The following is a 27,989-nucleotide window of genomic DNA, read 5'->3' on the forward strand; positions in this document are numbered from 1 at the left end:
AAGCGAATATGAGTATTTTTCGCTATTTTTCTATAACTGCACACACAATGGAGAGAAAGAGTTCCTAGTCTGTCTCAGAATGAACCCAGAAAGTTTCCAAGTTCTAACCTTACTGAGTTCTTAATAAAGGTTGAGCCATAACTTCTGACACCATGCAAATGCAACCTCCTTGGGTAGATGGACATATGTGATCTGGTATCACATTTTTCACAGGCTACCTAATCACACAGAAAGAACTTATATGCAGATACGGCTTGCATGCACAGACCCAGAGCCCATCACTGTGTGAAGATCCGTGGCAAGGTCTACTGCCCTCCCACAACCTCTGCTCACAAGCTGATTTAAAGAAGGCCCTTCAGCTAGCTATACAAACAAATCCTTGGAATTTTGCAATCAACATAGCAAAATCCATCCCCATCTTAATTTGCACAAATTGTTGTAAGCCGCTATGATATACTTCCATGATACAGCGGTACAGAAATATTTCTATAAATAAATAGAGGTAAAAAAATAAATAAATTTATGTTTGCTTGCCTATTTGTGTGGATTTATTTGAAATGTGAATGCTCAGCCTATAGGCCAAAGTTCTCAAGGTAGCTTACAATATATTTAAAGCATGTTTAAGATGTCCATTATAGGGTGTGGCTTCCTCCTAGAGGCCGCTGCAGCTGTCACTCATACTTTCTGGCTCTTGACAACAGATACAAGAGGCTTAGATGCAACAGAGGCAAAAGCACCCACCTAGTGCCCAGATATTCCAACTGTCCACAATGAATGGCGACGTAATTCTGTTTCAGAAGTGATTTCCCATGTGTTTGCGTCCGTTCCAACCACACCATTCACAACTCTTCTTTTTGGGGTGTTTGTGCTGACATAATTCATTCTTTGTTCGCTTGAAAATATTTGATTCCCACCTTTCTACCTGATAATAGCCAGGGGTGGCATACCATTAAATAACTAACATACACAATATACTTAAGGTTTTTTAAATTCTGTTAAGGCTGCTGCAGACTGGAAAGGGTGGTCACACCCCTAAACGTCCCCCCCCCTTTTCCTGCACACAGCAAACTACCACGTTGAACTAGATGCAGTTGCTAACGCAAGATTGCTGGACTAATTGAGTCTGGAAGCCCAGTCACTTTGATAGGCCTTGTGTGCAGACTCATGAAACAACTTTTCATATCCTCCAGGGAAAATGGGTGGATAAAGCCTGCCTTTCAATTATATGTTCTAAAAGCTGTTTGTTTTCTGTCTGTGTGTTTTTTCTCAAGACAGTCAGCCCTGGCCTAAAAACACTGGCACTTTTATATCAAATGGCTGTTGGATTCCTCGTTTCCTTGATATCAGACCAAGGTCTACAGGTTAACTCTTCTCTCTGAGGAAAGACCTTTGGAAAGGCATCAAATGAGGCTCCATTTCCCATGGTAAACATTTCCCCCCCCCCATATATAAGCAACAATATATCTGCAAAGATACACATAAAAAAATGTCCCTGGGTGGCAAATTCACACAGCTGAGCTGGAAACCCACTTACTTGTTTGTATGGATGTGGCATTCTTGTGTGGACATGAAAGCATGCCTTTGTAGTTGCTCTTTCTGCTGGTCGGCAGGTCTCTCTCCCCGTCTCTTCCTTGCCAGGGTTATTTCTCTAGTTTAAAGGTTCCTCTGCCTTTGAGAGAACAAATACACTGCTGGAAATTAGCCAGGAGGAAACTGAACCTCAATGGAGCTCTATGTTAAAAGAGACAGACAGAGAGAGGGAGAGAAAATCTCATCCAGTGTTTCCTCCTCTGTTTCTGCCTTTTTGGAAGCAGAACTCAGGACCCAGGTGGCCTAATTCTTCCGTACACTGAGGCCCTTTTAAAACAGCTACAACTTTAAAGCTTCTTTACGTTTCCAGTTCAAACAGAGGTTTCAGTGTAAATCAGAAACGATGCTTGTTGTTTTATTCAGAATTTCCCTTTTCTCATCTTATTATGTTCATTATTAATACCATAACTAACTGCTAACTCAGTGCTTCTTTCTATTTACTTTTTGTTAATCTGGGATATTTCCATATATGTGGAGATAAAAACAACCTATTCCCAACACAGTATTGATGGAGATCGCTCTCATAAAAGATAAAGCAGCTGAGTGATGCTAGGCTTAGAGAATGTAAAAGCCCAGACCAGTGCGTGTTGGATTCATTATAAGAATCTCACTGGTGGTACAAACGAACCATTCAACTCATTTATCCAGCACAGAGATACTACCCTACCTACAAACACATAAGCTTGGCACCCTTTGGGGGCAAAATCTCTGTACTTTCTTCTTCTTCTTGCAAAGAGTAATGTAATTACACAAAAACACTATAAAATAGAACTATGTAACAAGATTTTACATGTCAATAAAACTTAACCATAAATTAAAACTAGGGATCATAACCGTGTTCTTTGTGTGGACAGGCGGAGTCCCCAGATCCTGCACGGTTCCCCCGTCATGTGGAATAACGACTCAAGACAACGTGCTATGGGATTAAATTGGCCACAACTTTACTAAATTTCAAATGTGGGTAGACCTTGGCTCAGGCATTGGGCGTTCTCCCTCCCCGGTCCCCAGCCGGGGACCTAGGGAGCATCAGGGTTATCCAGTGTGTGTGGGGGGATGGGCCAGCTCTGGAGAACATATGTTCAAGCAGAGATGGCCGCCCCCGTAACGCTGCCGCCGCAGGGGAGAGCAATGACGACCTTTCGGTGTACGGCCAAAGCCTCCCTTCAGAAAACCCCTTTAACGGGGAACCCTGGTATCGCCGCCGCAAGAGGAAGATGGACAAAAGGATTCCGCCCAAGGCCTGATACCGCCAAAGTTGTGACGTTTTGCTATGGGAAAGGCGAAACCTGCCAATGCAGGGAAATTCCTTTCCAGCCCTTTAACAGCGACCTTAACGTAGCAGTGCCCGCATACCTGTGAAGAAACGTTAACCTGCAAAACCTGTGAAGAAAAGTTAACCTGCAAAATAAGACATTAACTGAGGGTGGGAAGGGTGGGAGAAGCTCTGGAGCCAAGTGAGGATTCCTAGGTAAGATCCTCCCTCTATTGTGTGGGCAGGTAATCCCTCTCTACCTGGCCTGGTCTCCTTGGCAACGCTTCCCCCAGGTGGGATTGGACAACTGACTGAGGTAGGCGGAGACCTCCAGGTATCCCACCTGAGGGAAGGCAAAGCCAAGCCTATGCTGATGGGGCCGCTCCAGATCTAGGGGCTGCACGCGTCCACACAAAGGGCGCCCCCCATTTCAAGCGGGGAGCGGTCATTATTAACTGTCTGTAATTTTAATTATTAGCTGTTGCATTCATGCAACCTTCCATTCCCTGTCTTGGAATAATGTGCAGCCCAGAACGTAATCATACTTTGAGTTTTGAACTTCTCCAGATTTGCAATGCAGTTGCTAGCACAAACAAATGTACAAAAATGTATTTAAGAATGCATAGTTTGATTTTTAAATGTACCATTTAAGACAGAATCTGTTCAGAAATGCACATTTTGTAAAAAATACATTTGAAAGCACATAATAAATAACAGTTTAGTGTGAATTTTCATGCAGATTTCACTTTGAAAAATTGCAAAAATCATGATTTTAAAAATGCAAACAAGAAATGGGTCATATGTGCTCAGTAGCAGACCATGTGCTTTGAAGACAAAAAGTCCAAGGCTCAATCACTAGCATCTTCAGAAGTGGCTTGAGAGATGTTGTGCCTGAAACTATGGAGTCAGTGTAGACTGTGATATGTTTATGTGCTTCTTTCTGCACCTATTTATGTGATTGCACACCTCCCTGTTAACCACGTACCATGGACTCCTGGAAAGTAGCTGAACAGTTGACTTTATTAAGTGGGCAACAAACAGAATTGGCTCTTGGGTCTGCATACACAGAAATGGAGGAAGAGGAAACACAACGTTCCATCCACTGAATCATAGGAGCAGAAATGCATGCAGTCCATTGCAAACCTTCCTATTTCCAAGGGTCAGTCCCAGATTTACAGAAGCCATCCTATTCTCTGATTTGATCCCATAATGTCCTGCTTTCCCTGTTTTTATCAGAGGAATGTTAGAGGATATGGAGTTATGTGACTCCTGAGCCAAGGAGATAAGTAACTATACAACTTTTAGAAGACACCTGAAGGCTGCCCTGAACAGGGAAGTTTTTTAATGTTTAAAATTTTTATCGTGTTTTTATATATGTTGGAAGCCACCTAGGGTGGCTGGGACAATCCAGTCAGAAGAGTAGGGTATGATGATGATGATGATGAAATAGGACATCCCTGTTTTCATCGCAGAAATGTTAGAGGGTATGCCATCTCCTTTTACACACCTTATACTGAACTAGAAGGATCAATGGACTGACTCAATAGAAGGCAGCTTCCTATGATCCAAATTAATATGGAAACAAGATGGAAAATCCATTGAGTTTTATAAAATAGGTAAAGAGTAAAGGGGCCCCTGACCATTAGGTCCAGTCGTGACCGACTCTGGGGTTGCGGCGCTCATCTCACTTTACTGGCCGAGGGAGCCGACGTTTGTCCACAGACAGTTTTTCCAGGTCATGTGGCCAGCATGACTAAGCTGCTTCTGGTGAAACCAGAGCAGCACACGGAAATCCCGTTTACCTTCCCACAGGAGCGGTACCTATTTATCTACTTGCACTTTGACATGCTTTCGAACTACTAGGTTGGCAGAAGCAGGGACCGAGCAATGGGAGCTCACGCCGTCGCGGGGATTTGAACCGCCAACCTTATGATTGGCAGGTCCTAGGCTCTGTGGTTAAACCCACGGTGACACCCGCATCCCTTTATAAAATAGGCTTTGGCTAAACAATGGAAACTTTGCCTGGACCTGCTTTTTCTGGTTCTAAGTGTAAGAGACAAAGCACAGAGTGATCAGTGATATGCTGAACTTTGAATAAAAATAAAAAAATAGATCTACAATCTGGAAGAAAATTAGAGGCCTTCAAAGAAGACAGGCCCTGCTAAACTAAACAATGAACAGAAGGGGTGGGGGGAATCTCAAGCACAATATCCTAGCATTTCTCACAAGAATCTGATTATTAGTGTTAAGGACTCAACATTCAGAGTTATAATTAAACAGTAAGCCTCTTTTAGCAAAGGCTCTAAGATAAGCCCCGGCTTCAAATAAGAAAATGTGAGCCTGAGTAAACATCAATCAGTTTCTCCTTCGGTGCAGAGATCTGCGTTATTATTATTAACCCCAATGAATCTTTCCCTTTTGTCAAACATGGTCAGGTGGGGATGAAGGATGCTAAAATGCTAAAACTGGGACCTTAATTCTGCAATCACGTCTTCCTCTATCTGCGCCTTGCTTTCTTTACAAAAATCATAATACTGCTATATTCGAAATGACAGGCGTAGCAGAGGCTAAAGGTAACAGCTAACCAAAAATGAAACAAAACTATCTCTCTGATAAATCACAGTTGTTTCTAAGAGAATTTCTAATGTTACTTTAGGGTGTTTAAAACTATATCTGACTTTTATTTTCAGAAAAAGCAGTTCTTCTTTTCAGTCATTCAGCTGTGGCAGTAGAATAAAACTAGGGAACTTTTTAAAGGCACCATCTTGCATGCATGTATTTAGCCATGCACGGGTACTTTATATTTGGGATGCTTGAAATTATATTGAAAGAGATCTAAATTGCAAACTATCCTGGGCTTTTGTAACATGTCATGGGGCCAGTGCTATTTTTCTAGCCAGGACCCACCATCAACACCTCCCTTGCTCTCTTATAATGGCAATGGTGCCCATCTCAGAGGTGCCATAACTGAGTTCTGGCAGACAAAAGCCCTGCCTGGGACCATTTAGTGAAGGTGGGCTATAATTAATCATCAATAAAGGAAACACATAAAAAACCACTGGGACAAATGAAGGTTGGGTACTGGCTGGAGCTTATGGCATCATCATGACTCAACATAACCTGGCATGATCATAATTCCTTCCAGTAGCACCTTAAAGACCAACTAAGTTAGTTCTTGGTATGAGCTTTCGTGTGCATGCACACTTCTTCAGATACGTGTGTGTGCATGCACACGAAAGCTCATACCAAGAACTAACTTAGTTGGTCTTTAAGGTGCTACTGGAAGGAATTTTTTTATTTTGACTATGGCAGACCAACACGGCTACCTATCTGTAACTGGCATGATTATGTCATCTTGGGCCTCTTTGCAGCAATGGTAACAGTCTGGCAAATTGACAACCACTCCTGTCAACATGCCAGTTTCAGTCTCATACTCCCAGAATTTGGACTGCTAATTTGGGACTGTTTCAAACCATTCCCAATCTGGTATCATATCTGGACCACAGCTAATTAGATTTGTCCATTCCAGCTATCATGCTCTAGAACAGGAGCCACCAACCATTCTGAAACATTAGGCAAATATAGGCTTTTGAGAAAGTGCTGTGGATGCCAGTCACAAAATGGGTATAAGGTTGCCACTCCATACTCACTGTCATACATACTCGCCGCACACATGCATACATACATAATTTTATTTGTATGCCACCTTTCCACAGTTCAAACCATGCTCAAGGTGAAAAACATACTTAACTCCAACATAATGAAAGCAGTCACCAATCATCAGCAAAACATTAAAAATACAGAACCAAGACGAACAATTTCCATGTAAATCACAAGATCTAAAACAAAGACACAAAAATCCAACAGCAACATCCCCCCACCCAACAACACCCCAGACCAAGAGTTTGTTCAGCAGCCTCAGCTTTTGTAGCTGGAGTCAGTCAAGGCCCTTGTTATGTACTCTGTGTTTGCCTGAGCTTAAGTCTGGGCTAAGGATTCTGAGCCCCTGTGTTCTGATTCGATACATGACATCTGGTCACAGAACATTTCATGATTTGGGCCTCTGCCATTGGACCTTAAACTCTGGGGTATGATTCACAGCTTGGAAGTTTAGACAGCCAATCACGTTGGGAGTGGGAGTGGCCCAGGCCTCCAGAAATGTATATAAGCAGTTGCTTTGCCCTTGTTGTCCAGTTCTGTTAGTTTAATAAAGGTTCTTGCTGTTATCACTGTGTTTTCCCTCATGGCAACCCACCTACACTTCAGCTCTGCCCTCTCAGGCCAAGTGGGAAAAGGCCTGCAAGGCGGAGGGCAAGTCTTCCAGGACTCACAGGCACACATTCATATTTCTTTCTCTCTCACACACTCGTGTACTTCACGTATACACAGCTCCACATACATCTCCCCCTCACTCACAGAGAACACAACCTCCCTCACTGCCTTTCTCACATACACACCACATACTTCTCTAGGTACACACCTTGCCTTTTCTTTCAGAGACACAGGCCATACATAAATATCCCACTCTCTCTGCCCAAGTGTATCTCTCCCTTTCTCACACAGACCAGTTGGGTACACAGAGGACATGTCCATATCCCCAAAGTACATTACTCTCAATCACACACTCATAGAGAGCATATTTGATAACACACACACCCTATTCAGAAAAGCTCCTTCGTGGACTTTTCTGTCCTTTAAACAAAAAAAATGAGGGCCACTAGTCATGTTGGTGATCCTTGCTCTAGAAAGAATGAGACTCATATAGGCAGTGAGATGACCTTCCAGTACATTTTATCTTACATAATCTAATTGAAAAGAGACACAACACAAATTGGTATATTAATAAAGATGCTCCAATACAGAAGTCATGGGAAATCCTGAGTTCAGACCTAATGGTTAAAAGTACATCTCAGCCCAACCCCCAATCAATAATCATAGCAACAGTACAACAATAAAACACTAAATAAAAATCAACAAAATTAATTTCCCGCTGTTTAAAATGCCTGGGCAAACAGAAATGTTCTGTTTCCTGGCATGGAAAAGAATGCTTGGTTGCGATAACTTTTCCATATCTATATTTCTGTGGAACCATATGAACGCTTCGCCTAATCAACAATATGTAAATACCATAAATTACTATCAACCTTAATGTTTTCCTAACATAATTTTCCCTAGGCATAGAAGATTCACTATTGCTCAGGAAAAAACCCACCAAATTGTAAATAAGGTTTCTAGGGCTACGAGAGATGCTGGGCCCTGAGTTATTTATTTTAATAACTAATTCATAGCTCGGTGAGTGTACTTTACTAGTCTCGCATTAACAGTTGATATGCCCCAAGTTACTTTCTTCATTTAGAAATTCCCTTAGAAAGCAGTAGCATAATATTATCGAGGGAACAATTTCTCCTGTTTCTCTGTATAAATCAGATGACACTGAATGATAGTCATTTGTAGGAGCTCCATAGATCTTCACTGTCTTTAATGGTTTTTTCATACATCCTGTCTCCTTTCGGATTCACTTTAATGGTCTATTCACAAAGTGTAAATTAGTCCTCAAAGCAACCAAGAGAGATATGTCAGGGAGGGGGGAAACGTATGCAAAATAGAAGGAGGATGGATAAATTGCTGGAGTGTAGAGTCACTTTCCCTTGTTAAATCCAAGCAGTTCCTAGGCAAATTTAAGAAATTCTCTATGTGTTATTCTTCTGGCCATCATCATCTACCTGTTGTAATTAGTAATCCACATGTTGCAATTGTTGAGAACTAGTGATGGCAGGGAAATTTGATTCAATAGACATTTAAAGGCAAATCCACATAATTTGCACTTTCTGAAATAATGCAAGAACTGAAATTTGCAAGTATAGGGAGAATTCTTTGTGCCCCTCACAATCTCTGTTTTGGAGGATAACACACAAAGGAGAGCCCACACACCATTACAGAAGAGGCGGATTTAGGGCAGCATGCTGCACTGGGCGTCGAGCCTAGGGGGCGCTGCAGGGCAGCGCAACTATGACATTGTGAATTGGGCAGAATGGAAGGGAAGGGGTGATGGGGCACCGAATTTTGGGCTCATACGGGATGCCGCTAAAATTTGAAAGACCAAAGTCCACCCCCGATTACAGCACCCACATATGTTCCTCAGCAGATCACACAAAAGAGGCAACACACAGTATTAGGAGCCATGTGAAATTACTGTGAATGAAAGTTGTAAAAGCAATTGGAGAAGGAACGGATATTTGGGGATATTTACCAACCCTTGAAGGGACGCGGGTGGCACTGTGGGTTAAACCACAGAGCCTAGGTCTTGCTGATCAGAAGGTCGGCGGTCTGAATCCCCACGACGGAATGAGCTCCCGTTCTTCAGTCCCTGCTCCTGCCAACCTAGCAGTTCGAAAACACGTCAAAGTTCAAGTAGATAAATAGGTACCGCTCCGACGGGAAGGTAAATGGCGTTTCCGTGTGCTGCTCTGGTTCGCCAGAAGTGGCTTAGTCATGCTGGCCACATGACCCGGAAGCTGTATGCCGGCTCCCTTGGCCAATAAAGCGAGATGAGTGCCGTAACCCCAGAGTTGGTCACGACTGGACCTAATGGTCAGGGACCCCTTTAGGTAAAGGTACCCCTGCCCGTACGGGCCAGTCTTGCCAGACTCTAGGGTTGTGCACCCATCTCACTCAAGAGGCCGTGGGCCAGCACTGTCCGAAGACACTTCCGGGTCACGTGGCCAGCGTGACATCGCTGCTCTGGCGAGCCAGAGCCGCACACGGAAACGCCGTTTACCTTCCCGCTGGTAAGCGGTCCCTATTTATCTACTTGCACCCAGGGGTGCTTTCGAACTGCTAGGTAGGCAGGCGCTGGGACCGAACGACAGGAGCGCACCCCGCCGCAGGGATTCGAACCGCCGACCTTTCGATCGGCAAGCCCTAGGCGCTGAGGCTTTTACCCACAGTGCCACCTGCGACCCGGGACCCCTTTACCTTTACCTTTTACCAACCCTTGGAGTCCTCCCTGATATAAATGAATACAAAACATACTTCCTAATCTACAGTATTTGCATGAGAAAAATGACTGTGGACAACATTTCCTTTATATACATTTGTTGGGGGGTTATTTGAATATTGGGCTTGGAGAATGAGACTACCTGCCTTAACAGTTGATGTGCTAACTAGCCACTAAAGATTGGGTAACTAAATAAATATATCTATGCTACCATATTGAAGCTCAGAAGGCAGAATAGCAAAAGAACATGAGAGGTCTCAGCAGGGTTGTGTCTGTGCAGGTGGACCTACTACAGAAGCATTTGCCTGATGCAATGTGACACTTTGGCCAGAGCATATAGTCAATGGACCCCTCCAGATGATCTGTTTATTATACATTCATCCACATTTGCTTGCACAAGTAGTCCAGCCTTCCTTGAACCTTTGTTCTGATTGGTTTACTGGGAGGTTATATGACAACCAGCATTCATCCTGACTTGCTCGCAGGGTGTGCATGTCTTCCCATTAATCATTTGATCATTCCACGCTTTTCAATCTGCAAAAGTCCTTCCTTAAATAAGGAGTGGATTTGTAGTACCAGGCTGACAAAGCACTTTAATCCACCTTAATTGCACAAACTTAAATTCCGGTGTATGCTTGAATCCCTCCTGCAAAACACTTGCAGTCTGGCGGGACTCGCTATCTTTCACACAGTGTGACTTCCAAAGTATACTAGAAAATGCTGAACTGATATATAAGGAGAATATTGGTTATTATCACGACTGTTTCCATTTCCTATTCACTGTTTTGTCTTTGATCTTCTCAAAGCCCTTTCATCTTTCTCCGTAGGATATGCCCCCCCTCCGCCCACCCAAGTGCTCTCATTTGAATCTGGCCTACAAACACCAGAGTCCACTTGAATTCTTCAGAAACCTTGAATCCTTTACCACCAATGCTCAAGTTAAGGAAAAAATATCTTGAGGGGCAGAAAAGCAGACTACAGGGCTTTCCACAAAAGTCTTCCACCACACTCGCTTCAGTTTTTATTCATTTCTTCTCAGCTCTACAAGAAACAACTGCATAGTGTCAACTATAATAAGATCCACTGTGGCTCAGAGTAACAGGCTCCCTCTGTTGTTCAAAGAGGGTAAGATCTGTCCTTTCAAGTCCATGAAATGTGGAGATGAGTGGTTGGGTAGATATAGGAATAGAGAAGATAACCATTATAAACTGCGTTTGGTGGTTCTGACCTGGTTGAGCTTTGCTCCCACCAAACTACTTCTTTTATTGAGCACCAACTGATGTCCAAGCTACTCATGCAGCTAATCTTTTCTTTTCTTAACCCTATCAAAAAAGCTTAACTCATTTCTTGAGACTAAGAAGTGAGAAGGGAATTATTTAAAATTTTAAAAAACACACACATGGAGATATAAATAATTTACTCAATACTGATATTTATTTATTTTTTTAATTCCATTCCTAGGCAGATACAGTGCACTTCAAAACCATCCATAGCTGAATTTCACAAAGAAATGGATCCTCTGGAGAACTCATATCCCGCTCCTAGCTAACCCTGCCCCTGACTTCTGAGCATTTGGTTGAAAACTTTCCACAATATTCTCAACTGCATATACAATCCCAGGACTTCAGGATTGCCAAAGTCTATTTTTTTTGCCAAGCGCATAAAGCTGAATATGCACGTTAAATGTGTGTAAGTTGCGAGTTACCTGTACGATAGCTTCCAAAGGGCATGTACAGTGATACCTCAGGTTAAGTACTTAATTCGTTCTGGAGGTCCGTACTTAACTTGAAACTGTTCTTAACCTGAAGCATCACTTTAGCTAATGGGGCCTCCCGCTGCTGCTGCACCGCCAGAGCACCATTTCTGTTCTCATCTTGAAGCAAAGTTCTTAACCTGAAGCACTATTTCTGGGTTAGCGGAGTCTGTAACCTGAAGTGTATGTAACCTGAAGCGTATGTAACCCGAGGTACCACTGTATGTGGGATAAACTTGCCGCAAGTTTCCAAAGATTCCGCCTTGTCTTTTATTTCCGGCCTCTCTGTCTTTGAATGAGCTCTTCTTCTTGCCCTTTTATGAGCTCTTACATCTTTGCAGGCCTCTGTGCGCCTTCTGTAAGGTGATATTTTCCAGCTGACCTTAGGTGCACTTTCATTCTCGAATCTTCTAAGATGTGTAGGAAGGAGACATCAGGCAGGAGATGGCTTAAGCCACTATCCTCAGAGGAGTATATTTAAATCATGAGAAAGTTAAGAGTGAAATAAAGGTAAAGGTAAAGGGACCCCTGACCGTTAGGTCCAGTCGCAGACAACTCTGGGGTTGTGGCACTCATCTTGCTCTATAGGCCGAGGGAGCCGGCGTACAGCTTCTGGGTCATGTGGTCAGCATGACAAAGCCACTTCTGGCGAACCAGAGCAGCGCACGGAAACGCCGTTTACCTTCCCACCGGAGCGGTACCTATTTATCTACTTGCACTTGACGTGCTTTCGTACTGCTAGGTTGGCAGGAGCAGGGACTGAGCAACGGGAGCTCACCCCGTCACGGGGATTCAAACCGCCGACCTTCTGATCAGCAAGTCCTAGGCTCTGTGGTTTAGACCACAGCACCACCTGCGTCCCTAAGAGTGAAATAGGTTCATTCAAATTGGCTGAAGCTGTAGGATTGTATGTGGGAGATTGATCAAGTCATCAAAATGTTGAAGGAACAGAGACTATCCGCCTGGAACAGGGAGCTAGGAAAACTGCAATTCTGCGCTTGCAAAGGTCAACTCTTTTCTGAGTCCTTAAACAGGAAGATCCCAGGCTATGACTCATTGTCCTATGGCTAATTCTGTTGGAGAAACTCTTAAATGGGCAACATACACACTGCCAGTTATGCACTCCAATGGAGGCTGGCTTGGACCAAACCTGTCGCTGAGCTCTTTAGGAAACAGAGAGCTGGTTGGAGTGCAATGAACAAATGGACCTATTTGGAAAGCCTAGTGGCTTGTATCAAAGACCCCCCCCCCAGCTGTAAATGTGATCAGAATTGTTGTGAACATCACTCAGGGTCCATTAGTGCATCAAGGTTTAACCCCTTCAGTAAGTTGCTTCCGTCCCAAGGTCTTGCTATAGTAATCTCTGCTCCCACCTATTGCTTAGCATCTGTTCTTCAAAGAATGTCTATTTGGACCAGGACGCTGCATAAACTTTGCATTTTTTTATGTGGCTGGCCTTCTCTGTCTTTTAGACTTTGACCTGAAAAAGCATACTGTAGGACTTCTTAACCTGATTCTACAAGGCTGGTTCGTGATCCACTGAAGCGGTTTTACCAATGGATTGCAAGAGTCCTGTGGATGGCACTTAGTCTTCCGGTAATGGACGGGTGATTTTAGTGCATTATGGATGAGTGCTGTGCAGGATAAAGTGCACTTTACACCAAGGAAGGAGGGGAAGGCCCCCACACAGGAGAAAACAAAAACGAAGCCTCCTTGCTGTCCAGTACAAATGAACAAACCCCAGCACAGTGCGAACATACTGTAAATATGCTTGAATATATTCAAAGGTGTAATCACTAATGTAAAGCAATTTTAAGCTGGGAACTGCATTTAATTGTTCAAAATAAATATTCTGCAGTGCTTCACCTGCCACTTTCTGCATTCTGCTGCTCTCTGATAATTACACTCACACGCGAAGCCTGCATTCCTTTGCAATGTTCCTTTCGTTTTAATTTTGTAAGTCGCATGTAATATATTATTCTTCCAGCAACAGAGCACTTCTGTCAGGTTTTAGACAACCTATTTGCCACAGAGCACAGCTCATGCAGATAGACTGATAATTTTCTTGTTGCTTTTGGAAATCTAGATGCAAATGGAGAGAACTGTCAACATCTTTCTTATAGTTCATTACTTTATTGAGAGAATCCATGTATAAATAAAGGATATCTCTTAATAGACTCTATCCAATTCATATGCAAGGAAGTTGCCATTTCATCCCAGGCATAAGTGACTAACCATTATTTTTTTGTGTCTGGTCTCAACCCCATAGTGTTCCACCTTGAGGAAGAACCTTGGAAGGCATCCAGTAACTAAATATGTGAGTGCCTTTCTGCCACATTTATCTCTTAGTCCTTAAGACACATTCCCATTAATGGAAAACTCTGTCTCAATACCCTTGGAGGAAATCGCTATCACTTAAAGAAGCCAAGTGTCACCAATTTTCCATAGTATTGGTTATGTCTGTGCAATCAAGCAGAAATCAGAACCAAGACCTCTTGGATCACATTCTGAATTTTATGTAAAATTAGAAGCCCTCTACAACTCAGCAGTATAAACTATCTGGGAAAGTTCCAAGATCCATTTGCTGGCACCTGGAAAAAACACGTGGAAAGCGCCCAGACTCTGATTAAATGAGGTTTGAGATTACTTAACCTGATTGTTGTTAATTTTTCTTAAATCGTTAATGAATTCCAACACTTAACACAAGTTACTAATTTTGTGCCACAGTCCTGAGTATCTAATTATCTGCTTCCTTGTCTCTTAAAGTTGATCAGTCATTCTCTTGAATCTGAACCAGAGGCTAGTGTGGTAATGTGAATTTAAATGAACCAGCATAGCCACGGCAAAATCTGAAGCTTTCTTTCAGCCAAAAAGAGAGAGGAAAATATCATTGTTTTTAGATGATTCACTAATGTTGTATTCCTTGTTGAAGAAAAATCAGTTGTAGGGGTTGTTTTAATTACAAAAAAAGCCTACATTTGCTGTTAAGTACTAATATTCCTTTTTCTTCTTTAGAACTTCAGAAACTGATTGGCTTGGGAGATATCTGGGAAAATCACTTCCAGAAGATTTTCATATCCAGACCCAAAGAATCAGCAAATAATATGTGCTCAGTCCTTAGCACTAAATATAGGAAGCTGAATCACAAACTCTGTATTCCTTTGAAACAAATTACTAGTCAAGTTTCCATTTCTTAATCCTATATAATTTTATTTTCTGCCTAAAAGTCTTCTGCCTCGAGCTAAAATGCCACCACCTTTGTTTTCTAGGGATGGTGGAGAAGATTTAGGAGCAGGAGTGGAGGAGGGAGAGGAGACTCTTTCCAGATGTGTTAGATACAGATTAAAATTGCAGTATTACTATAATAACCCTTCCTTCACCTTCAGCTTCAGGCATGGAGCATAAAGTACCAATGGCAATAGGATGTAGGGGAAGTTGAGCCATTAGAACAAGTGGGGCACTGCACCACCAACCTCAGTCTCCCCATAGCTGGTCCCCACTTGCCTACACCATGTTTACAACCAGCCCAGGGGGCTGCCCTGGCTGTTAGCTTTCTCCTCCTTGGTCTCAGTTTTGCCCTTGTAGGACTCAACAGGGAGAAGGATGGGGACAAAGCTCTGCCTCCCATTGGCTCTTGCTCCATCTACTTTTGGGTTCTCCGCCTTACGACCTGCAAGAACCAATGGGCATCAACCAACACAGACAGGATGGCTGTTTTTGTAAGTTACTGCTGCACTGGGATTCAGAGCAGAAGATAATGAGGTGATAGATGATAGCTTTATTGAAACAGACTGTGAGAGAATAAAGAAGGTGATACAGTAGTGCCCCGCAAGACGAATGCCTCGCAAGACAAAAAACTCGCTAGACGAAAGGTTTTTTCGTCCGCGATTTGCCTCGCAAGACGAATTCCCCTATGGGCTTGCTTCGCAAGACGAAAGCCCATAGGGAAATCTCCGGGGACCTCTTTTAAATGCTAGCGGTGGGGAGCAAAGCCTTTCCCCCCCCTCCGGCCTTCAGAAGAGGTCCAGGAAGGCTGGCGGGGGCCAAAAGGCTTTGCTCCCCAGCGCCAGCATTTTAAAAGCAGTCCGGGATAGCAGGGAAGCGCTTCCTGCTATCCCGGATGGCTTTTGAAGGCAGGAGAGATCCGCGAAGCCTGGGCGCGCTGCGCGCAGGCTTCGGCATGCCGGCAAGTCTCCGCCAGCAGCGGCAGCGCTGCCGCTGCTGGCAGAGAGATCCGCGAAGCCTGGGCGCGCGGCGCACAGGCTTCGGCATGCCGGCAAGTCTCCGCCAGCAGCGGCAGAGCTGCCGCTGCTGGCAGAGAGATCCGCGAAGCCTGGGCGCGCTGCGCGCAGGCTTCGGCATGCCGGCAAGTCTCCGCCAGCAGCGGCAGAGCTGCCGCTGCTGGCAGAGAGATCCGCGAAGCCTGGGCGCGCTGCGCGCAGGCTTCGGCATGCCAGCAAGTCTCCACCAGCAGGGGCAGAGCTGCCGCTGCTGGCAGAGAGATCCGCGAAGCCTGGGCGCGCTGCGCACAGGCTTTGGCATGCCGGCAAGTCTCCGCCAGCAGCGGCAGCGCTGCCGCTGCTGGCGGAAAGGTCCGGGATGCCTGGGCCGGACAGCTTTTGAAGGCAGGCGGGGGGGGGAGCAAAGACTTTCGCCCCCGCCAGCCTTCAGAAGAGGTCCAGGACCTGTTCCGAAGTGGGGAGGTGGGGCGGGGACACCTGGCCCCGCCACCCCACTTCAGAAAGCTCTTCCGAAGTGGGGAGGGGGGCCGGGGACACCTGGCTCCGCCGCCCCACTTCGGAAAGGTGTTCCGAAGTGGGGAGGGGGGGCGGGGACACCTGGCCCCGCCGCCCCACTTCGGAAAGCTGTTCCGAAGTGGGGAGGTGGGGCGGGTACACCTGGCCCCGCCGCCCCACTTCGGAAAGCTCTTCCGAAGTGGGGCGGGGGGCGGGGACACCTGGCCCCGCCGCCCCACTTCGGAAAGCTGTTCCGAAGTAGGGAGGTGGGGCGGGGACACCTGGCCCCGCCGCCCCACTTCGGAAAGCTGTTCCGAAGTGGGGCGGGGGGGGCGGGGACACCTTCTGAAGGCGGGCAGGGGGCGAAAGTCTTTGTCCCCCCTGCCTGCCTTCCCAGGGGCTTTTAAATCGCCCCGGACAGCGGAGAAGTCCTCCGCTGTCCGGGGCGATTTTAAAATGCCGCCCGCCAGCATTTTAAGATCGCCCCGGACAGCGGAGAAGTCCTCCGCTGTCCCGGGGTTTTTTAAAATGCTGGGGGTGGGAAGAAAAGCCCTTGTCCCCCCCCCAGCCTTCAGAAGAGGTCCGGGGACAGACTGTCCCCGGACCTGGCCTGAAGGTGGTTTCCCTAGGAACGCATTAATTGATTTTCAATGCATTCCTATGGGAAACCGTGCATCGCAAGACGAAAAAACCGCAAGACGAAGAGAATTGCGGAACGAATTAATTTCGTCTTGCGGGGCACCACTGTAGTTGGTGTGCACAGAAGAAAAGCTGTAATGGTAGCTTCTTCATAACTGCCATCAAAAACAAGGTTTGCACGGAGCAAGTATAGCAAAACTCTATTATGAAGGAAGAGTGGCACATATCTCTCCATACTCCCCTACCTACCCATAGCATGCTCATGCAGCAAATGGTTCATCTATTATTATTATTTTTAAAATTTATATACTGCTCTATGCTTGCAGATCTCAGAGCAGTTCACAACATAAAATCACAATATAAAACCACAAAACACATTATAAAAATGAAAAGCAAGAACAACCCAATAATCCCACCTCCACAACACATTTCAAAAGGGCACCAGATGTCTATCTATCTCATTACACCCCCAAAATAAATATAGGAGCTTTGATGGAAGCAGCAGAGCCTTAACACCTTGACTATGGGGATAGGGGGAATCAATATTGTGTGAACTACACAGCCAGGATTCCACCAGCAGGACATAGCTAAAGTATGAAGCTGTCCAGTGGTGAGGGGGGAGCAGCAATGACTGCACCATCTCAAATGTTGTGTTATGCCACACCTCACAGGAGCCATGTTGTGTTACGTCACAGCCCCACGGCAGCTGTTTTCTGACGAGGACCCAAAACACTTCCTCAGAATTTTAAATGTGCCCACTGGTCCAAAAAAGTTGGTGACCCCTGATTTATATAGAAAAGATGAAAGGTGGATCTGTTTCCTACGTATTTTTTAAATGATCCCCCCTCCCGACTTATGACAGATGTTCATGATGGTCTCCATTTTTTAAAAAAAATAACTCTTCCCTGATTTCTGTTCTAGAGCAAATTTTGCTGTTGTTGTCCTTATTCCCTAAAGGACCGGTCCTAGTGATCCCCATCCTGCTTTCGTAGCGTGTAGGATCTGGCTCCAAAGTCCTAGAGCTGCCATAATACAACTGTTGAATAGTGGAAGAGATGGACAAAGGACACAGCTCTGTTGGATTCACAGCTCTTTACTGCAGCAGTTAGAACTGCTCCTGGAATCAGACTGACTGAAGCCTAGCTGGCTGCTTTATATAATACAGTGGTGCCTTGCAAGACGAAAAGAATCCGTTCTGTGATTCTCTTCGTCTAGCGGTTTTTTCGTCTTGCGAAGCAAGCCCATTGACGGATTAGCGGATTAGCACTATTAGCACTATTAGCGGCTTTTAGAGGCTTATCTGCTGATCGGATCAGCTGATAAGCGGCTTAGCAGCTTAGAAAAAGGGGGGGGGAGGAAAAAAACCAGCAGGAACTCGCAAGACATTGTCGTCTTGCAAAGCAAGCCCATAGGAAATTCGTTTTGCGAAGCACCTCCAAAACAGAAAACTCTTTCGTCTAGCGAGTTTTCCGTCTTGTGAGGCATTCGTCTTGCGGGGCACCACTGTACTAAGTAACTTGAAACAGTAACAACTCACAACTAGCTAACCAATCAGGAGCGACAGTTTTCAATTCTTCATTTACATACTGGTGACCCTGAGTGAGAACTGCAACTTAATCTTAATACATAACAACAACAACAACTTCCTTTTTCATGCCAGAACTAGAAAGAAAGGCCCACTGCTGCCTTTGGTGCTGTCGTGCCACTACTTCTCTTTCAAGCCCGGCATGATACCACTGCCTTCAAAGAAACTGCAGCTTCCTCCTGGGAGCAGGATGTAAGAAACAGAGAAGAATGTGAGAGAGCTCCCTTTATCCTTCTTGTATGACTTTCTCTGGTATTCTTTTGGCAAAAGTAAACGAGATGGCATTTTATGGCAAGTGATGAAGTGCTGCTTCCTTAAAAGAAGTACTGGAACAAGATTTCTTAGAAAATAATTATCTGATATTTGTGTGTGTTTTTGGAGGGGAGGTGCTCTGCCTTGAGAATTTCAGCCCACATACAGAATATTTAGCAAAATACTCCCTTTTTGCCAGCCACAAATAAGATAAAGATTTTTGAGTGCACCTAGTTAAGTATTATTTTAATGTTGAGGAAGGAGGCAGTGGGCTTAACTCTTTCTAGTTTTCAATTCATAGTGCACTGCTGCTTTCATCCACCAGTTTCATTCAGCATTAACTGAGCCAAAGTATAAAATCTCAAAAGAGAATGTTCTCAAGAGATTTTCCAAGAAATTTATCTCCTTCCCAAATCGTTAGAGAATTCCACCCACCCTAAAATAACATTCACTGAGAGCTAAACACAAACACGCACACACACAATCTCTGTCTGTCTGTCTGTCTGTCTGTCTCTGTTTCTCTCTCTCTCTCTCTCTCTCTCTCTCTCTCTCTCTCACACACACACACACACACACACACACACTCCTGCAGCACACAAATAAGGTGGAGAACTTTTGGAGCCCATTTTTGCTTAGACCTAATTCACACCCTGCACTATTTCCACTTCAACCAATCCATGGGATTTACCAGTAAGAAACTTAAGTGACAATGCTTTGAGCAAAAGGTAAGTAAAGAAGAAGAATCCTGATGTTATCGCAGCATGAGGGGAAATGTATGCCAGTTCTCAAACTCATGTTCTTTGAGTTGCTGGAATTAAATAATTACCATAAGAAAGAGGCAGCTTACATTCCTGCATTGAGCATTAAATCTTTTATGTTTCAAATGCTCGGCTAATAGTAGAGCTTTGTTCCAGGCACTATGAAGGGTGTAGATCATCACTTATATTCCAAGGGGGACTTCAGTAGTATTGCAAAGCCTCTTCTCTTGAAAAGATTAAATAATTAGAACTATTATTCACAAGAACAAACCCACTGAGCTGTAAATGACAGCCCTAAGTGTAATATATGATCTGATCCCCAAACATTTCACATTCAGCATAAAAAGTAAAGCTGAACAGAAACAGTCTTCTTTAATCTTTGTTTTCACTCTGGAAAGAATTTACTTCTGTTTGTTGGTGAGCTTTTAAATTGCCCCTTCAAAACTTCGCCTGTTCTTTGTTCAAGATCTGGATTGCTAGAAGGATATGTGGACTACATGCCTGCCCCCGAGACACACACACACACACACACACACACACACACACTGTTCAGGAAACAGTAGCTATGACGTCTTAAGCCGTGGTGGTTGGTGCTGATTGTGACTGGCAGGGCTGGAAGTCCAGATGGAGGCAGTGCCATTGAGAGGCAGAGCCCATTCATTTTAGTTCTGTCCCCATCTTCTTTCCTAAAGACTTCTGCAAGCGTAACACTAAGGAGGAGGAAACTAACAGCCAGTGACATCCTTGTTAAGTAGACTGGTTGTTACGTAGGGAGGCAAGTGCAGGCTGGCTAGCGGCAGACTGAGGATGATGAGACAACATCCCATTCGCCCTAATGGATCAACCTCTACTGATAACACTGACCCTATTTGGGCATTCTTTGCTCCTATGTTGAAAAACACAGGAGAGCAAGGAGTGGGGCTACACTGAGTAGTCTGTTCCTGACACTACATGCTCCTCAATGGATATTCTCGCATAATGCACAAACATCTGTAGCAAAAGAGCCTTGCCTGCACGAAGGCTTCCCCAATCATTCACTCACTCTTTTGCATAGGCTGGGCGCTTCCCCTCACCCATGTCTGACTCCTGGGAAATGTACAAAACAACATTATTTGGGGGGGGGGTCAAACCAGCTGACAACTTTATTGATTACAGATGCAGAAGTTTGGCATAGGTATTGGGTATAACCATTGAACCACCAACTCGCTTGTTGATGTATAACTGTTAGGAATCAACCTGAAGAGGTCCTATGATGCACATCAAGTAAGAACCTCCTGCTGGGTTACTGCCTTGGGAAGTGCTATGGATCTAGCGCCCCACCTGGGGTTCTGGACAGAAGTAACTCCTTCAGGATCCCTTTATCAGGATACCCCTGGAGACTAGAAGGGATGGCAGAGGCTACAACCTCCCCTTCACCCAAGACTAAGGCTTAACCAATGCCTAACCTACCAAAGTTGTGAGTGAAGCCCCCCTTGCCACATACATTTGTGCTGTTATGGAAAAGGAATCAAATTGGGTGGAAAGCGAGATGTGGGGATTAGAGGTCTTGGGGATACTGATGTTTGGTGAAATTCTGTGCATGACTGGAAACTTTTTCATAAAGCATCTACAATGGGATATTTGTTTGTACGGATGGAGGTTGATGAGATGGGCAATGGAAACCTGTGTCCATATTTTTTGGGGGATCAACAAACTGTTAACACACCATAATACCTCCAACCTCCGAAGAACACCACATACAACATAGACCAAGGTCACCAAGAAGATCAAAATGGCACCAACTGAGGGGAAGGCAAAAGACAAAGAGACCACAACACACACACACTCCATGGTGACAACGATCCAATGACAGAACAGGAGCTGAGGGAATCGGAACTGAGACTAACAGAAATCATGAATAAATTGCCAACTCCTCCAGAGACAAAGATGAACGACCTGGCTTCCAAAGTGGAAACCTTCACTGGCACAATCTCCACTCTAGAAAAGAAGACCCAGATGCAAGAGATGCAAATAGATCAGCTCCAAGAGGAAAACACAGAAATGAGAAATAAATTAGCTGACCTGAAAAGTCGTCTGTAAACCTGTTAACACCAAGGAAATAAGTGGCTTTTAGTTATAGAGCAAGTATCTTCTATCAAGAATGTTTCATTCACAAACAATCGTCACCAGCATTTATCTTCCTTTATCAGCTTCACACACTGATACAATCTGCAGAATAATTTCAACTTGGGTGCTTAAGACCTGACTGCCAAGTCCCGTTGGGAAGCTTCAGAGGGTTGCACAGCAGAGGCTGGCATAGAAATCTAGGACACTATCCAGCACAAACCCTGCAAGGTCTCTATGGGAACCTTCCCCACTCCCAGCCCTCCACTTCCCCGCAAGTCTCATCAGCGCTTGACAGACTGGGAAACCTAATATTGAAGACAGACATAACACCGAGTGTGGTGAAAATGATTTGAAAGCACATTTTATGAATTCTTGAAGCATTATTAGTACTATTGCAGGGCAGTGAAAAGCAGATCCACCACGCTTAAGCAAATGTTATGTCTATGTTCAACCCCAAAACAGGTGTGGTGGACAACTGATTCAGAGTAGCAGCTTGTTTGTATCTCCACCACTATTGAAACTTCCAATCCCCACCCCCAAGCTCAACATTTGTTTCCTTATAAGTCTCCCTTTTCCTTGAGAAATGGTCACTTGCTATAATATAAAGTGTTGCCACCATTTTTGCCATTACCAGTACACCTCTTTTCTCTCCTCTCCTGGAAATGTCCACAAACCTTTTAATATTTTTCTCAAGGTTAGCTTACTGTTATTCCCTAATGGTATTTATGCCTGGGAGGCTTTTAGGCATGCCACCCAATTCCAGCGATCTAAGCCGCGAGGTGCTTTGCAGATGTTTGCCGTGTCTTTTTCTGCGCTCCTTAAGAGCGTACCAAGTGTGCTGCATGCTATCTGCTAGAGGTCTGTGTGCAGGCGCAGATATCCTCAGGCACAGACTTCAGTGATACTGCTACATAATCAAAACTGCACTCTGAAGAAACAGGCATCATCGGATTGCAATAGAAAGCCAGTGATTCCTCTTGCTTCGGCCTCGTCTCAAAATCCTCTTTGATTATTTGCCCAAGGTTGTACAAGATCAGGAGGGCTTGTAATTTAGCTCAGCTCTCCAAACCCAAGGTCAGTATCTTGCCATTGGACTTAGTCCCATTTAACTTTGCTACACTGGTCTTCTGCTTCTTTTCCCCTTTTAAGCAGCATAGGAATATAATACTATTTGTGCAATTTTCTCTTTCCTAAAGGGCAAAGCAATTACCATGCACAGTGGTAACTGGAATGCAGTTTTGCTACCAACTGTTTACTTCCTCTCCTCTCACCGCTGCTCTTCAGAAAACTCTCTGGTCCCTTTTCTCATATGCTCTTGCACTGGTGCCAGTCAAATGGTGTACTTGGCTGTTATCTGATCCATATGTCAAAGCCTGGAATGGGTTCTTTTCCCTACCTCTCTGCTGAGCAATGATCTGTGTCTAGCTACCTGCAGCATCTAATGCCTAACCTTTGTTTTGCCTGACTTGAAAGGAAGCAAAGTAAACAACTACTAGAGGCAACATGGTGCCTGCCTACTAATGGCTGCTTCTTTCCCCACATATATCTTTGGAATGCGTTTACGAGCCGATTTTGCAGAATTGTGTGCTTTGAAAATCAAGCCAGTGCCTAATGAGATCCATATGCAAGCTCATCAAAGGGTTGTGTCCCTACAGCCACATAGCGCTGAAAACACACACAGGCCAAAGAGCCGTTCACAGAGCATTAATCAGGAATCATGCATCAATGTGAGCCACTTCGCCACACAAAGGCAATGAATTTTTACTGGCTGCCATTCAGCTAATGGAAGGATTATATTACTCATGATAGAAATTGCCTATCCAGCTGGCTCTAGGCATCTTTCTTGCACAGTGAGAACTCTGATTACAGTTGTGCTCTTTTTCCTTGCGTGTTCCAAGAATTCTGTGCAGTTTTATTTAATGCTACCTAAGGAGAGCCAGAGGGACATGGGTGGCACTATGGGTTAAACCACAGAGCCTAGGGCTTGACGATCAGAAGGTTGGCGGTTCGAATCCCCGCAGTGGGGTGAGCTCCCGTTGCTCGGTCCCAGCTCCTGCCCACCTAGCAGTTCGAAAGCACATCAAAGTGCAAGTAGATAAGTAGGTACCACTCCAGCAGGAAGGTAAAGGGCATTTCCATGCGCTGCTCTGGTTCACCAGAAGCGGCTTAGTCATGCTGGCCACATGACCCGGAAGCTGTATGCCGGCTCCCTTGGCCAATAAAGTGAGATGAGCACCGCAACCCCAGAGTCGGCCACGACTGGACCTAATAGTCAGGGGTCCCTTTACCTTTAAGGAGAGCCAGAGTTCTGAAGCACCATAGAGATGAGTGTGATGAGCTTTCTTGGCAAGACCATATAGCCCTATTCAGACACTCCTCCCCTCCTTCTCTCTCTCTTGTTTCTCCATCACCTGCCCTGCAGCCTTCTATGCTGGAAGATCAGGGTTGTAAATCACACAAGGTGCCTTCATGGGTCCCCACTGCAGAAGTTCAGCCTGGAGGATGGTGCCAAAGAGTGCACCTTTGCTCTAACTCCTCACATGATTGGGATTGCCTGAGCACTTTATCCAGAAATAGCCTGCCGCCTATGAAATGTAACATCACAGCAGATTTATCCGTCTTTAATATGCTACAGGACTCTTTGTGAAACTCTGCAAAGACTTTTCTCCTGGAATTTAGCTAAGGGAAACGTTGCGTTGCCGCAGATCTTTGACATTTGTTTGCTACAAAATGCGGAGACACACCCTTTATTAGTTCTGCTGCCTCTGCGCCACAGCGCAAACACTGCAGGGCTTACATTGAATATTATCTGTCTATTCAGATGAAAGGTGAAAGAGGTCTATGTGGGGTGGAGAACCCTACTAAAACCTGCTCTCTGTATTTCATTCGTACCTTTATATTTTCACAGTCTAGTATCATAGAAGAGATTAAACTGAGGTGAATTGCCATCATGATTATGCTGTCCATTTATTGTGAGTGGCTTGGCCACTAAAAATGAATGTTAATTAGTAGGCAAGCATGAAAGGAGAAAAAGTGGGTGGATTCACGTGCCCTGGCCAGAGCCTGCCTTCTGGCGCTACCACATACCTGGACCAGAGAAGAGCCTCACCATTTATTTGCAGATGTGTACACACTCACATACCCTCCAAGTTTCCCAGGGGCAATTCTGGAGTTATGGAAGCCATCCTGGTTTCTGATTTGATCCCGGACTGTCACACTTTCCCTTTGGATGTCCCTGTTTTCATTGGAGAAATGCTGAAAGGGATGGAATAGGATGTCCTGCTCTTCACCTGAGAAATGTTGGAGGGGGGGTGCCCTCCACCACCCTGGGAAAACCCTTTTCACCCAGAAGCTGGTCCAGGAGCATCATTATTTTTGCACACACACCCTGGGCCTGCTCTGTTGGAGGGAGCCAACTTAGCCAGCCACTAGGTACGCCCCAAGGGAGGAGTGGAGAATCATTAAACAATGTGTTTAGTAGAGGTGGGGGGTTGCTTTAAGAAATGGCTGCCTCATAAAGCACCCCGGGTGGAATGCAGTAAATTAAATAGGGCACACTCCATGCCTGGGAACACTTAAGACTGACCTTTTCATCAATCATTGGGACTTAAAATGCCTTAATCATCAGCTGTATAATACTTAATTTACATGTTAACTCATCAGTTGAACTTACACTCAGAATTATAGAACTGGGCTGTCTTCAGGTCAGAGGAATCGCTCAGCATAATGTGGTGGTGTCCAATTTTGGAATACCCTCTCCAGCAAGGTCTGACTGATGCTGACACAACAGTCTTTTCCAGAGTCACATTTTTCTTTCCCAGGCATTTTGAAATTGGTTTTATGGCCTCTGTCTGCTTAATAGTTCTGCTGGTTGGTTGCCTCTCAGTGTTTATGTTTATATGAAGAACGCAGGGTGGGTGTTTGGTTTTTTTTGTCTTTGTTTAGTGTATTGCATTTTAATTATTGTACACTGCCCTGGAATCAACTTAGATGATGGGTATTTTAAGCATTTCTAACATAAATAGCAGAATAATCTATGTGGGATTTTTCTTATGTCTGTTCCCCCATTCCATTGAGCTATAGCAAGCTTACCTGGTGGTGGTAGACTTTGGCAGGTGTTAGTTGTAGCTTCTGCTAGGGTTCTGGGCCTCTGCACATTACCCTAAAATGCCAAGTGCATCTTGCTATAGAACTATATTGAAACTTCGTCTGTCCACCCAAAACTTATGTATGTTTGTTCCTGTGGCTTTATCCAATTCCCTTGAGGTAACCTGCACCTCACTGGTGGAATATATGTTCTTTGTCCAGAAGGTCCCAGCTTCAATCCCTAACATATCCCTTTCTGTGATACCTCAGCAAGTCACTCCTACCCCCAGTAGACCACACTGAGGTGGGTGCTTCGTATATACGTTGTTAACTAAGTACAGTATGAGAAAAGTTGGCCAAACTTCGGATATTAAGCTCCTTGTTAAAATGTCATGAATTTATAGTGGTTCTTGCAGGTGTTCACATTTTATCCCAAAGCATATTGTTAATGCTTTCCACACACCCCCCTAAATTACAAATTACATTTTCACTTTGACCAGGGTTCCCGCTACCTTATGTTTTTGTTAATACATTTTCTTTTGGAATTTGGGTGAATGTGCATATGTCAATATGGATAGATATGTACATTTGTGGATTCTTCTTAAAAGCCCAGCAGCAGAAATTGACTTTGTAGCAGTCTATTTATAGCATGATGATATTCACACTAGCTATAGATCCAAGACTTTTTCAAATAGTCCCTCTCCCCAATGCATTGCAAGAAAGTGATGCTATGTTTTTCCTTTCCTTTTTTTTTTAAAAAAAGACCAATATTTGTTGTTTGGTTTCCTGGTGAAATTTAACACGTGGTTATGAGCTTGTGGGTGCCAGACTCCCTTAAATTCCTGGGCCCAGTAGGTGTTGGAATTTAATCAAGGCTTGGGGAGTTAAATTGGATTCCAAACTGCTAATCCCTGGACCCAGATTCCAGTGTTCAGGAGATTGCCTGGGAGATGGGCCGTTCAGAGAACAAGTGGGCCATTGAGGCAACCAATGAGAGTGGGCTCTGTGCCAGATGGCAAGAGGGTGGGGCCCCAACTCTGAACCACAGCCAGAGATTGAAGGAGGGCGAAAGCTGGCTGTGACATCACCAGGGAAGGGAAAAGCTTGCAGGCTGGTAAGGGCAACAAACTGGAGACATGGTCAGAGCATGATGGCTGATTTCTGTTTGAAGGGTATGGGAGGCTATGGAAAAATTAATGTGAAACCCTCCATCATAGGCTCAGGTTGTATATATGTGAAAACAAACCATATATCATAAGGACACATCAGTATCCGCTGTGCCTCATTCCCCAAAAGGAAACACAAACCCTGGGTGAGCGCCTGGAATCTTGCACTACTCAGAGATCTGGGTGGAATATACAAATTTTGCACCATACTTGTTGGGGGTCAAGACAATCAACTGAATTTGTAAAGGAAAACTTTTGACCTATTAATAGAAAGGTGAAAAAACAGGATGCCATACAAGGCTCTCAGTAAAGCTTTTTTGCTGGGTAAATACAGAGGGAAACACAGTTTAAAGTGCACAGTGGTGATGAATTATTTTTTTTAAATCTGAGGACATGTGAAAGCAAATAATGGTAAGCGAATTGTATTGTGTTTTTATCTGCTGTAAGCAAACTGGGCACCTCGTAGCGGGTAAGAATTAGTTGTTGCTGCGTTAATCTCACTTCTTCCTTATTCTGCAAATCATTTTTGCAACTGATTCTCCATTATAAAGCTGCCAACAGTCTAGATATATATATATTTTTAAAGCTGCTCAAGGCTTATTCTTTGGTCTTTAATTACAGGTTGATTTACAGAAAGAGGCATGTGGATTCGTGTGTGTGTATGTCTGTGTGGAGATAACCTTCATCATCAGCTACTAATGTCAGTAGATCAAGCAGTTGTTAAAGGCAGTTACAGTATACAAGCCTGTTACTTACCCAAGTCCCTGTAACAATACTGCAGTAGCACTCATAGACTTCACCCTTCTGAGAGGTTATCTATGCCCCAGAAGTGGGCTCACCCTGTGGGGTAAAGCAGCAATCGGCTCCCACCAGTTGAGTTTCTGACCCTTTCTGAAAGTGAGGAGGAGGCAGTGAGGTGTGAATGCACATGCAGAGCCAATCTGGAGCCCCCAATCTTGTGTCAGTGCAACAATAACCTCACCACTGCCACACACCGTCTTCTCTCCTTTCCACTGACTTTGCTGTCTGGAGGCTGTTGCTGCAGCTCCACTCCTCCAGGTGAGCTTCT

The 27,989-nt window shown here is 44.5% G+C and overlaps 1 protein-coding gene across 2 annotated transcripts in view; it reads right to left on the reverse strand.

The window, feature by feature from the left end:
- Positions 1-27,989, reverse strand: part of LOC309541729 (uncharacterized protein) — a 344,667-nt gene that overhangs the window by 108,172 nt on the left and 208,506 nt on the right. Inside the window, exon 2 of one of the 2 annotated variants that reach the window (XR_014223838.1) lies at positions 1,535-1,669. The exons of the other annotated variant lie outside the window; for it this stretch is intronic. The gene's annotated coding sequence lies outside the window, so the exon portion shown is untranslated. The remainder of the gene's footprint in view (positions 1-1,534; positions 1,670-27,989) is intronic. 2 annotated transcript variants of the gene reach the window in all.

Source organism: Podarcis vaucheri (assembly GCF_965113315.1).
Source record: "Podarcis vaucheri genome assembly, chromosome: 10".
Taxonomy (NCBI): domain Eukaryota; kingdom Metazoa; phylum Chordata; class Lepidosauria; order Squamata; family Lacertidae; genus Podarcis; species Podarcis vaucheri.